The sequence below is a fragment of the Artemia franciscana genome, chromosome 17, assembly GCF_032884065.1.
Source record: "Artemia franciscana chromosome 17, ASM3288406v1, whole genome shotgun sequence".
In the NCBI taxonomy this organism is placed as follows: Eukaryota; Metazoa; Arthropoda; class Branchiopoda; order Anostraca; family Artemiidae; genus Artemia; species Artemia franciscana.
The window spans coordinates 19410656-19422912 of record NC_088879.1 but is presented as its reverse complement, the minus strand read 5'-3'; the positions used below and the strand labels follow the sequence as shown (position 1 = coordinate 19422912).

General features: G+C 32.4%; 1 long non-coding RNA gene across 1 annotated transcript in view; it reads right to left on the bottom strand.

The window, feature by feature from the left end:
• LOC136037614 (uncharacterized) overlaps positions 1 to 10519 on the bottom strand; it is an 11214-nt gene extending 695 nt beyond the window's left edge. Inside the window, exons 1-2 of the long non-coding RNA XR_010619986.1 lie at positions 10475 to 10519; positions 2020 to 2166 (exon numbers count right to left, since the gene is read on the bottom strand). This is a non-coding gene — a long non-coding RNA (uncharacterized LOC136037614). The remainder of the gene's footprint in view (positions 1 to 2019; positions 2167 to 10474) is intronic.
• Between the last annotated feature and the right edge of the window lie 1738 nt (positions 10520 to 12257).

Genomic DNA, 12257 nt, shown 5'->3' with positions numbered 1-12257 from the left:
CGTTTAAAGTTAAATCCCCACCTTAAAAATTAATATCTTATCAATTCTTTTTTCTTACAAAGGAAACCAAATGAAAAAGCTTATATATTAAGAATAGCCTGTGCTCAGTTTTATAGTTTGAATTCAGAGATTCAGATACACCAAACAAAAGTTGGTGGGCAGCAAATTGAAGCCAAAAGAGCTGTAAAACCTAAGGGTTTTTCAAAAGTACTTTACAACCAAAGCTCTCTCAGTTACAAACTTCAATCAGGGGCTCTTAGCAAAACCAAGTGGATGGTATATACCTATTAGTACAATCAAATTGGATTCTGCTAGTTCCCACCTCGCTTGAACAATGCACCTTACCAGTTCAGCCAATAAATTTCCGTGACAAGCATACATTATTCATGTGTGAACACCTCTTTGACAAAAAATTAAAAGGCTAAGTTAGACCAAATTACCACCAGTAGCTTTAGTCAAACAGAAAACTCCCGCTTGTGCTCCCACTAACTTTTTTCAAAGGGAAGGCTAGAGCTTGTTTGGTCATCCAGCCCTGGTAATGTCTATGGCCTTCCTCACAAACATGTAAGTGCGTTACAGTGTGGTGATCTGTTACTAGCGTTCAAGTTTCATCTTATAAGCATTACAACTAGTGACATATTTTCATTTTAAACATTATAATTTTAGGTTCAACGTTGGACTCAGAGATATATCTTTTCTTGCACTCAGTCAGGACTTAAGTAGTTTCTTGACTAGGTAAAGACCTGGCTTACTTTTGCAACGAATCAGACTTGGCTAGTTTTAAACCAAGTCAGCCCAGAGTTGTGATTTAGCTAATTTTTATAACAATTCAGAACTAATTTTGCACCAAATTAGAACTTAGGTTGTCTTTAAGAGCTAAATGACTTTTAAAAGCAGAACTTGTTAGACATGAAAAGTGTTTGTTGAATTTTTATAAAATGTAATGACCACCCTAATTTTTTTTTAATCTTTAAGATTTTATTATTAATGACAGCAAAACCATCATCTTTTCTTGGTATCAAAAAATTATTTTGTAGTTTTTAGTAGATTCTGAGATATTTTTTTCTTTGTTTAGTTTTTAGTACATCCTGAGATAAACTGTGAGAAATCAGGCTTAGAAAACAGGCAAAAGACTGATTTTCCTTATTTCACAGCTGTTACAACTTCAACCATAAAAATTGGTGATCAAAGCCTAACCTATTGAGAAAAGTCTAAGCATAATGTATAAAAAGTCAGTTTGCCTAAGTTCATCTTCTGTTATATTACAAAACCGTCATAAGATAGAAGTATGCATGTGCAGTTTAGACATTTTCTAGAAGGTGATCATGGCTGACGCATTGAACAAAGAGAATGAAGGAGCGTTAGTCTTTGGGGTTTAATTCTGCAACAGGTTTTTGGCAGCAGTAGTAGCACTTTTTAAGTTGGGGCTAGTATACACTGTAGTTTCAATTTAATAAGGGAGCAAAAATTGTAAATGTCACAATATATAAAGAAAATAATCTAAGAAAATGCATGAAATTTTCAATATGTTTTTTTTAATCGTTATTGTTACCGTACATAACTTTCCTTTGAACACAAAATATGTCAGAAAGCCACTTTGACATAGTTGTTTTGTCAATAATTGGGATAAGCCATGCTTGTATATACATGCTTTTATCCATAGACGGCTATACAAGTCTCACGAAGATACGTACAGAGTAAAAAAAAACTAAACTAGATTTATCCTCTTACCTCTTGGGTCGCCAGCTTATCAAAACTAAACTAATTGAAAAAAGCCCAGATACAAATCGAATTTTCAAGTTTTGGGTTCCCATATTTAGGTCTAATTACGTTGTCTTGCAGCCCACTAAGTGGCATTAGCGGGCGCATACAGCCCAAGATAAAAACTTGAGCCCTTTTGCAATGACCACAAAATAAAGAAAATACAATGTACTAACTAGCAACTGAAGCATAATAAGGCTTCCACCCCTTCTTTGAAAGATAAAAAAGAAATTTTAGAATATTAGCATAAAAATGGACCTGCTTGTCTATATCATGTTTCTTTGCTTCAAGAGGGACAAGAACGTGGCAAGGAGCTGTCTCATCTGTAATCAATGGGTCACGCTGTGATCTATGGACAATTTGAAAAGTGACAGCATTCTTCTTGTCAATGAACTTCTTCTTTGGCTGAAATGAGATACAGAATACAAAACATGTCAGAATATAATCCGATGTAATCCATAATTAACTTGACATTGTTTTAAGCTATACCAATAACCAGAATGTAGATAAGGCAGGGATTTAGCAGTCAATTTTGACATAACTAGCTGAGGGAAAGAGGGGTGATATACTCATGGCTTCCTAACCTCACGATGCACTAAGTGGATTTTTGCAGTAAAAAAAGTTCTAATGAAATTTGATGTATTTTCAAATAAATCTTATGCGTATATGCTGGATTTTTTTTAGCACTCATTGTCGAAAATTCCAAGATCTATCCACAAAGCCTAACAATAGGTTAAAATATAGATCTATTATATATATTTATATAACAAAAATATGTTCCTAAAGTATATCTAGGTCAACCATATGAACAAAATTCAAAGCTAAAATATATATATATGGAGATTTCTTCCATATCAGAAGAGGGTTAAAAACCCAATCTCAAGAAAAGCATATTCTCATTTAAAAATTGCAAGGGAAAAAACAAACAAGAAACAACAAAACTAAAATGGAACTTCTTACATGATATGGTTTATTTTTCTCCTAACCTGATATTCATCACTAAATTTCCAACTATTTACAATAAATCACAAAAACTACCTTTAAAAAAAACTTGCTATTTATAAAGAATCAAGGAAAGAACAAAAACAAATTTACAAAAAAAACTGTGGCATAATAGATGAATCTGTATCAATTCATAAGTCATTGTCTGAATAATTAATATTATCATGTGTTTTTGTGTCCCATGCTTTTAATTTCCAAAATTTGCAGGCATACACGAGGAACACAGAGCCATAGCTCTCTTCCCCAGACTTCGTACATATTCATGGTTGTACCTTCTTTTACTTACATTCATACAGAATGACTAAATGATTAAACATTAATTATCAAAATCAATTGCACAAAAACTTATGTTACAACTTTAAATGTAAAAAAAAAACCTCAATTCACATAGTAAAAACAAAATCTTACATTTGCAGAACGCGTCCAGCCCTGGTATTATTCCAACAAAATTTAGCACAACTCCTTCTATTATGATGGCTGTTTCTTCAAGAACTATCAGTATTACCCTCTGTCAAGACTAAACTCTTACCATTACTACTACAACGACTCTTATTGCTTCTGCTATTGTAGCTACTACCACTTACACTGACTAATATTACTGCTTTTACACCTACCACAAATACTACTGCAACTACAACTAAGAGCAGTGCTACTAACCAGGGCAGAGGGTGAATAGTGGGGAAATAAAATACCCCCCTGAGGTTTTTTCAAATGACCTTTGCCCTAGTATAACTGAAAAATAGTGGCCTATGAATCGCCATTTCATAAATATTGCATAGTGTCTAGAAAGGATTAGAAAAAAATAATGAATATCTTTTTAATGATAGTTTCATAAAGAACAATACTGAAATATTTAGCAGATTCTTTCTGTGAATATGCCCATTATCAAAATTGTTCAAAGACTCATGACCACTCAAGCCTCCCATCTCCAGCTTTGCACACATAGGCCTGCTGTACTCATGATCACTCAGGAGCTATTTAGCCAATTGTTTTGAACGTTAAGAATTGAATATATTTATATAGCAGTATAAATACATCATCCCTACAACATTCAGTATGGTACTTATTTGATAAAGATTGTTTGATTTTCACCAAAATTGGAATATAACACTACATGATCTTGCTAATTAAAGTAACTAAAGTCTTTAGATTAATATTGAAACATAGAAGTGCGAGATAAAAAATTAAAAATAATAACAATCTATTCCAAAATTGTTATCTGATTTCCATAGAAGTCAGTAGTTGATATTGCTTGAAGTTGCTGGTTATAAATCTGAGGTTAATATCTATGTTCCAGAACCAGAACATATTAAACAAGCTTTTACACATGGTATTAGACTTCCATCAAAGTTGGCATTTAAGAGTTTCAAAGCTTGCCAATTACAAACCTGATGCTAATATTGTAATATAGAAGTCCAATTATGAATTCCTATTTCAAAGAAATTTAATGTCAAAAGATATTAAGTACATATTTCACAAACAATGTTTGACTTCCTTCAAAGTTGATATTTGAGAGTTTCTTAGCTTGCTAATTTACATACTTATTTTAAAAACTTTTTCCACAAAATAAGTTTTTCAAAAGAAAAATTAATGGGCTACATTAAACCACAGATGAGTACAAATAAATTCAAATAATTTTTCAAGCATAAAACAATCCATAAATCACCATCAATGAATAAGTGAAACTCAAAGCGACAGGAATTACAAGAAATTGCCAATTTAAACCCAAAACGAGTAGGACTAACACATCCCATGGCTTCTACAGATCACAACACAATTTGCACTTTACTGAAAACAATCTAAATTTTGAACTATGTGTTTTTACCTTTCACAACATCAAAAAAAATAGCAATAATAACCAAGAATACTTGAAATACAAAAAAAAAATGAATGTGGATTTACGGTTTAATATATATACTGATATTCACTTCTAAGAGTCTTAATAATTTTGAATTTATTGATGTTAAAAGAAAAAAGAAAACATTTAAAAGGTATTTTATTTATAATATATATATATATATATATATATATATATATATATATATATATATATATATATATATATATATATATATATATATATATATATATATATATATATATATATATATATATATATATATATATATATATGTGAGTACACTTAGCATGTTTCTCATTTAGTTCAACAAGCCCCTAAACATTCCCAGAAAACCACCTTTAACTTCACCCTTAGCTTCAGTAGTGGCAATAGTTGTAGTAGCAACAGTAGCATTGGTAGCAGTATGCACATAGCATATTTTGTTTTGTTTTTTCAACACTTTTGAACATACACTAGAAGTTTCGATTTAATACCCTAAACAGTCCCTGAGACATTGCTGATGAGTCCTTTTGACAGCTTGCATGCGCGTAGTATGTCTTGATTCGGATCGAAATTCTCTCAACACTCCCTGAAATTTTCACCTTCATAACCTTAGCATTAGTGGTAGTAGTCATAGCATTAGTAAGAGTATTAGTTATAGTATTAATAGTAATAACAGTAGTAGCAGTAGTAGTAATCACATATTGTCTTTTGGTCAGTTGAACATCCCTTTCATCATGCCCTGGAAGTTTCGACTTAATACTTTAAGCCATTCCTATGATATTGCTGACATACCTTTCAGACAATCTGTATGCACATAGTGTGTTTTAATTTAGTTCAACTTTCCCTTGACATTTCCTGAAAATTTCACCTTCACACTCTTAGTAGCAGTCAAAATATGTGCAGAAAATATAGGTAGCAGTTGTAGTAGTAGCAGTAGTGTGCATATATTGCCTTTTTGACTCTAAGCCATTAAATTGACCCTAAGCTATTCCTGAGATATGCCCTTTTGAAAACCTGGATGCACAGTGTTTTTTTTTATTTAGTTCAACTTCCCCCCAATATTTCCTGGAAGTTTCATCTTTGTGTGCTTTGCCTTAGTAATAACAAGAATCATAATAGTTGTAGTAGTAGTAGTAGTAACACAGTAGTTGTATGCATATCCCCTTCATAACCCCCTGGAAGTTTCAACCTAGTATGCTAAGCCATTCTAAAGATATTTATGATGGAACCTTTTGACAACCAGTATGCACATAGCATGTTATGATTTATCTCAATGTCCCCCTTAACATTTCTCTACGATTATCAACATAAGATTCTCAACCTTGGTAGTAATCACCTTAGAAATAGCAATTGTAATAATGGTTGCAGCAGGAGTAGTAGTAGCTGCATTAATAGTAGTAGCAACAATAAAAGCAGTAGTACCATGCACATTCCCTTTTGGTCAGTTGAATATCAGTCATCATGCTCTAAAAATTTCAACTTAGTATACTAAGCCATTCGTAAGTTACTGCTGATGTGCCCTTTTAACAGCCAGTGTGTGCATAGTGTGTTTTAAATTAGTTAAGCTTCTCCCTCAACATTTCTTACAATTTTTACCTTAATATCCCCAGCCCTTAGTAGTAATCACCCTATAAATAGTAGTTGCAATAGCAGTAGTAGTAGTGTGCATATATTGCCTTTTGGTCAATTGATCATCCCCCTTATCATTTCCTGAAAGTTCAAACTTAAAACTCTGCATCACTTTTGAGATACGTCCTTTTGACAACCCAGAAGTACATAGTGTGTTTTTAATTAACTAAAATATTCCTACACCTTTTCGGACACAAAAGGTCAAATATGCACCCCTTTCCCAATAACAAATAATATACACTACCAAAGGTTAAATTGTATAACTTACAGTCCTTACCACAAAGGCTGTGGGGGTTTCATTATCACCAGACACAGTTTTGGATTTTTCAACAATGCTAAACAGGATGGCCATCACAAAATATTAAGTGAATGTCTTTGGGGAAAAAGGTCCATGGGAAGGGGACTGGTTGCCCTCCAATCATAGACAGTCCTATTGCACTGCCTAAGATAAAGCAAATATTTATGAAAAATGGGTTATTCTCTTTACTAAGCTGAGACTACTGCACAGAGTATGACAAACAAAAGCAATTATTTTGGCTATCTTACTGTTTATACTACTAGTATGGTCTGAAAAATGATTGATTATGGTCACCTATATAGGAGCTACTGACACTGCCTGAAGAACCTAAGCATGGTATATGCTACAAGGTACTGACTGCAGGTGGTTTTCAGGGTTGTCAATTTCTTTGCTTATTTCCCATCCAACAAAATTCTTTTTGTTGGATGAATAAAAAAGAATCCCAAATAAAAAAATTTCTTACTTAATTATGGTAAGAAAATGTTCAATTATTACATTTACAATCTAATAAATCAGCAAAATCAGCAAGATTATCACTTAGAATAGGGTCGTAAAATGAGACATATGTAATTCCTGTAAAAAAAAAAAAAAAACAATAGCAAAAAATAAAAATCCTGGTAGTACTTAGCTACCCTTGGAACTTTTGGGCTGGCAATCTTGGTTGGTTTATAATGTTCACTAGGAAAAATAAACAATTAACAAACTTTTGGCTTCAGTCTAGGACTATCTCCAGGCACTAGGGTTGGCAGGAAGGGGGAAACTGGATGTAGTGAAACTGGAATCAAATCTGAAGATTCCATAAATATGAATTTTCTGAAAGTAATGAGGTATGAAATCTTCTGATTATAGAGTTTATTTCAGAACAGGAAATATTAAGCAACAAATCTGGTTTAGCTCTTCTTCTGAACTAAAACAGTATAATAACAAATTCTTATATCTTTATATTCAAAAAATGTCTATTAATATCAGTTACCTTTGGTTTAACTGTATCCTTGTCTATTCTTATCCTTGTGCCTGAATATAACCCTAGTTTATATACAAAAGTTCCTTATTTTATTGATCTTTATCATTTTCTATACATAATGGATTTCTTATCAATAGTTAGCTCAAACTAGGTGTGCCATATCAATCTTGTCATCACAACACAAAGATGGGGATATAGAAATGAAAAGACAAAAGTATTTAATGCAATCATTTTCAAGTTAGAACACAGTTACATAAAACTTGTTGCAGCAGAAGTAGCTAGTAAATCCAGTTTTTGGTAAATAGCTTTTTTCCCTATTATGTATTTATAAGAACTGTGCATGTACTTATAGTTAAATTATCAGGGGAGGATTGATTCCACAGTCTCTGGCAGCACTTTATTTCTTTTATCAGTCTACTGAGTTACCATCAGCAAAAATATGGTTTCCACAATAATATTGTGTAAAGACATACAAAACAAGTATTAGCATTGTATTAACTGTTGGCTTTTGGATTCACGATTTTTAGTTTTCTTCAGAGCATGAATTTGGATTTTTTCCCATAAAGTGCTCAGATTTCTATTCCTCAAAACTAGGCTTTTATTCTAACAAGCTTTTCGGATTCCTACAATATTTATGACCAGGTTTATAAAACGTGTTGGGAGGGAAGTTTGTGAATTTTTGGGGGAAATTTTACACTAGGAGAATTTGCCAGAATTCATAAATGAAATTCTTCTTATGTAGTACTTTCTCTTCCCTGTCTTAATTTTACACAAGGAGATGTTAAGGGTAATTGTTGAGGTATATTTTCACCTGGGTTGAATTGTCTAGAGAACAAATCCATGTAGAGGAAGGATTTTTGCATAGAGAAGTAGCCATATTTCTTGGCATTATTTAAAAAATAATCAGAAATTAAATAAAATAAGACAAGTCTTTTTAACTGAGAGCAAAGACTAATACTAAAACTTGAAACAAATAGAGATTAATATGTAAATGACAGGTTTACTTGTCTGCAACACCTTGCTCTTTATGCTAAAGTTTCAATTCTGGCCCAATCCTTCAAAAAAACTCCTGAAACACTATGTTCATTTAATTAGAACAATAAAAAGCTTTTTTCAAATTATTGAAAAAACTTTAGCATAAAGAGCAAGGTGCCATGGAGGAGTTATTCTTATTTGGAATTCAGAAAGAGCATAAGAAAAGGTGCTGAGCAAAGGCAAATTTTTGGGGGGGGGGCATGTGACAAGCACACCAATAATGTAATAAACTGAAAGGTTTATTTAAAAAACTTGTAATCTCCCCAGCCCATCTGGATCTGCCCCTGGTGTTGAGTGGTATGTTCACTTTATTCTTAGGCCATTCATGTAAACTACTCAATATTTATCAAGACATAATTAGGCAAAAAAACAATTATAATGGTAGTAGTCACTATATTTAGAAACAATATTGAGTAAGGAATGAAACATTAGCCTAGAATATAGGAATGCAATTTTTTATTTCTGGCTTATTTCTGTATTATAATGATTTTGGGCAGTCAGAACTCTTGGGGAAAATATGCCCTTCTCAGTTGATACCATTGATCAAGACAGACTGAGCACACTAAGAGTTGTATAAACACATTATTTACTTGAGAAAGCAGATAATTAGATAAATATCATAGATAGCAGAAAATTAACAGTAATTAGCAGATAAATAGTTACAATATTAGGTAAAATTCTAGTTAATTGACTTCTTGATATCTCAGAAAGGGTTTTGGTTAGGAAAATGAAACTTTCAGGGATGAATCTACAGACTAAAGAATGTCCCGGGAAGGTATTATGAAACAACTGCCTCCACTCCTTCTCCCTCTAGAGGGCCCTGACCTTTGATGATCTTTACAAATATTTGTGTTATAAAAGTGAAACCTTGCAAAATAAATATTCTGCTTATTTGAAGTGCAACAAAATTGTTTTCAGCTTCATAACCTTGGTCAATTCCATTTTATAAGGTTTTAAAGATATGCAAATACATTTTCTAAATTTAGAAAAAAAAAATATTAATATGGCTCAAAACTCTACTCAAACAACAGGAATTCCATTTTCAGAAACAAAAAGCAGAGAAAAAGCAACTAGTTACTGAAAATTAAGGTAAAATGTTGTTTTGTCAAAATTTCAATAGGTATAGACCTGTCATGTAGGCAAATTTCAGGGCCCTCTAGAGGGAGAAGGAGTGGAGGTGGGTACTTTAAAATACCTTCCCAGGACATGCTTTAGCCTGTAGACCCATCCCTGAAAATTTCATTTTCCTAACCTAAACCCTTTCTGAGATAGCAAGAAGTCAATTAACTAGAATTTTACCCAATATTATATGGCAAAATTCTAGACAAGCTATTTTTTATTATCTTGGAAAGGCATTAGGCTAGTAAAATGAAACTTTCAGGGATGGATACACAGACTAATATATATCCTTGAAAATTATTTTGATATACCTGTCTCCACTTCTTCTCTCTCTAGAGGGCACCAGTATCTGAACAACTTTAAAAATCTTTGCTATATAAAGTGAGACCTTACAAAATAAATCTTCTGTTTAGATAAAGAACAATAAAGTATTTTCAGCTTCACAACTTCCCTCAATCCCAATTTATGATTTTCTAAATTTAAATCCTAAATTTTGATCAAAGAAAGATTGTACTTTTCAGAACTAAAACCAGAGAATTAAAAACTGAAACCTGGAAATTAAGGAATAATGCTGTTTTGTCAGATTACTATAAGTATCTATGAAGTAGATAACTTATTAAGACTAAGAAATCAGAAGAAGGTTTAAATAGTAGCTTTGCATTACTGTCCAAGAGTATGATTTTCGTCTTAGATCCCTTACTGGAAGTTTAATTTTCCTAGTCTAACCCCTTTCAAAGAAATTCAAAAGTAGCTTATCTAAGATCTCACTTATTACGTCAATAAGATATCATCTAGTTAATGAAATAACCGGAATAGGTCTTACCATTTTGATATGCTCAATAATAATTCAAAATTGTTGCCTTTTCTTACTATGTACATAGCTGTCAAATAGCATCGAAGTCTTAAGCTCTTTTCAGCCCAAACAATAGACCTTTTTGACAAATGGATAGATACTTATTGATATCCCGCTTTTGGATAAAGGTTTTTCCAGGTTTCAAGAAAAAAAATCAGTCAGCTATAAATTACCACTTACTTCGATGAAACACAAGCTATATTCTACCTTCACTTAATAAAAAAGCTGAACACATTATAATCTAACAATAATATAGCAGTTTGTTCTTGACTTGCTAGATGAACAAAAGTTGGGTGTAAACAAAAGAAAGAAAATCATAAACAGAATGACTTAATGCACAATAAAACTTTTCTAGTGAAAGAAGTAGACAAATTACAGTGACAGTGATGTGCAAAAGTGTTCGGTGTCAGAGGGCCCAGAAAGTTTTATCTTTTTATTTGGAGGTCCGAATCTGTGAACATAATGCGTTAACACTTTAGTTATTATACTGTTTTTAAAACATAATCAAGATCACCACACAGCAGGCTGCGAGAAAGCAAGAATCGCATCTGGCAGGGACAATTATTTTTTTTACAGAGAACCTGGAAAAAGCGAAAAGCTAAAATAAAAAATCATGCAAAGCAAAATGTAAATTGGAATAGATAACAAATAAAAGACTTTTTTTTGGTATCCAAGGGAAAGATATTTTATGCTTCATTTTTTGATGCAATATCTCCTTTTTTTCAAACTGGTTGATGGATTTCAAACAAAAAATATAGTGTTGTATCTCATCATCAAAAGTTAATTTCAGACACATTAGAAAAAAAGAAAACTGCAATACATATTCATTGACCATTTTCAACTTTACTTTTGGATTTTCCTTCTTGACCAGGGTGTTGAGTGGCTACGTAAAGGTTTTAATAGTTGAACAACTTCATCTCACTTTCGGTAGGGATCTTTATACATCAAATTATATCTTTTGTTCTTAATCGTGGCTTTATGATCAATCCAGCTTCAATAATTATTTTTGACATTTTTTGCTATTTATCTTGACACTACTCATCCGAGAATAAATTCTTTTCAAGTTTACATTTAGATGCAATAAGAGAAGCAATCTATCAGCAAGTTCTGTCACATTTGGAAATCTTTACTTAACGGTGAAATTTCACGTTTAATGCATTTTGCTTCACATCAAGGCTTTAGTCATTCTACTTAAATCTTCCTTTTAGCTATCACTGAAGTATGTGGCACCTAGCGAAACGAGGAGTCAATACCTGGGAGTTTTTGCTTGAATCCTTGGAATCGGTTCAGTACAATACTGAGTGACAAAATACTGGTGATCTCAGTTCCAAGTGGCATCCTCGAACCTACAACTGAAAGTACTCCAAAAAGGATCACCGTATGGGAACCAGTTCAACGTCTCTGTTGCTGCACTCTTGTAGTAACTCAAACACCATTTCAGAAAGTGGTCCCGTCTTAATAGGGTATTTTACCATTCTGCAAGAATGTCAAAGATAATGCACACATTCGTTTCCTAAAGAGATGTCTTCTAATAATTTGAATTAGTCGAGTTTGACGAATTGATCTTTATGCAGTCTCTGGGAATCAATACTTGGAAGAATTAACAAAATACTATCTTAATAAGATTTTTATACTCAGGCTGCAAATCTCCAATGAAAACTTTTTTCAGATTGGGAAACGACGTAGAATAAGTGGAAGTTGTTGAGAGCACACTTAAGACAAAAGTAATACACTTTTGTGAACGGGTTTTTAC